The sequence below is a fragment of the Silene latifolia genome, chromosome 9, assembly GCF_048544455.1.
Source record: "Silene latifolia isolate original U9 population chromosome 9, ASM4854445v1, whole genome shotgun sequence".
NCBI classification, from domain to species: Eukaryota; Viridiplantae; Streptophyta; class Magnoliopsida; order Caryophyllales; family Caryophyllaceae; genus Silene; species Silene latifolia.
Genome location: NC_133534.1, coordinates 120715493 through 120716381, shown reverse-complemented (window position 1 = coordinate 120716381; position 889 = coordinate 120715493). Strand labels below are relative to the sequence as shown.

The 889-nt window shown below is 40.5% G+C and overlaps 1 non-coding gene across 1 annotated transcript; it reads right to left on the bottom strand.

Moving 5' to 3' along the window:
• Nucleotides 1–315: 315 nt before the first annotated feature.
• Nucleotides 316–422, bottom strand: LOC141603050 (small nucleolar RNA R71). Its single transcript, XR_012524948.1, has one exon. It is a non-coding gene; the product is annotated as a small nucleolar RNA R71 (small nucleolar RNA).
• Between the last annotated feature and the right edge of the window lie 467 nt (nucleotides 423–889).

Sequence of the window (889 nt, the reverse complement as noted above, 5' to 3'; positions counted from 1 at the left end):
CCCACACCACAACACTTAACCGGAAATTTTATTGCCAAATCCGCATTTATCCAATTAGTCGAAAGAAGCCAATTTGGGGGGATGCCTAGTGAAGACCCTCATTCTCATATGGAGACTTTTTGTGGCTATTGTGATGCGATTTCTCAAACCGGTGTAACTCAAGACCAAATTCGATGGGTCTTATTTCCTTTTTCTCTAATTGTCACCGCGAAACAATGGTTGAAAGGCCTTGATAAGGCTACTCTCGGAATTGATTCTTGGAAGAAGTTGGCTCTAGCTTTCTACAAAAAGTTCTATCCACTAGAAAAGACTAACATGCTAAGAGCTCAAATTACGGGCTTTAAGCAAAGAGATTAAGAATCCTTGTATGAAGCTTGGGAGCGATTCAAAGGAATTTGTCGCTCATGTCCTCACCATGGACTTATCGAGTGGTTCTTGGTACAACAATTTTGGAACGGTCTTTATGAAGATTCAAGAAACATTCTCAACATGGGATCAAATGGAATGTTCATCGAAGTTGATGACAATCAAACTTGGAACAAAATTGAGGAAATGGCGGTCCATAACTCACAATATAGTAGACCTTGCAAGGCTACTAGAGGAGGAAAGCATGAAGTGGACTCCATTACTCAATTGGGTGCTCAACATAGTGCTCACATTGATACCATCAATTTGAAGTTTGAAAAGGCTATGGCTACACTTGAAGAAGCCTCAAAATCACCAAAGCATCATGTTAATGCCATGACGGCATCTTCATCAATCCCAAGTGGGATATGTGAGAATTGTGGAACTTTGGGACATTACCAAAGTGAATGTAGGGGAACAAATGCAAGGATAGTCATGCAAAGGAAATCACCATCAACAACATCCTAGCTCACACCAAAATGTT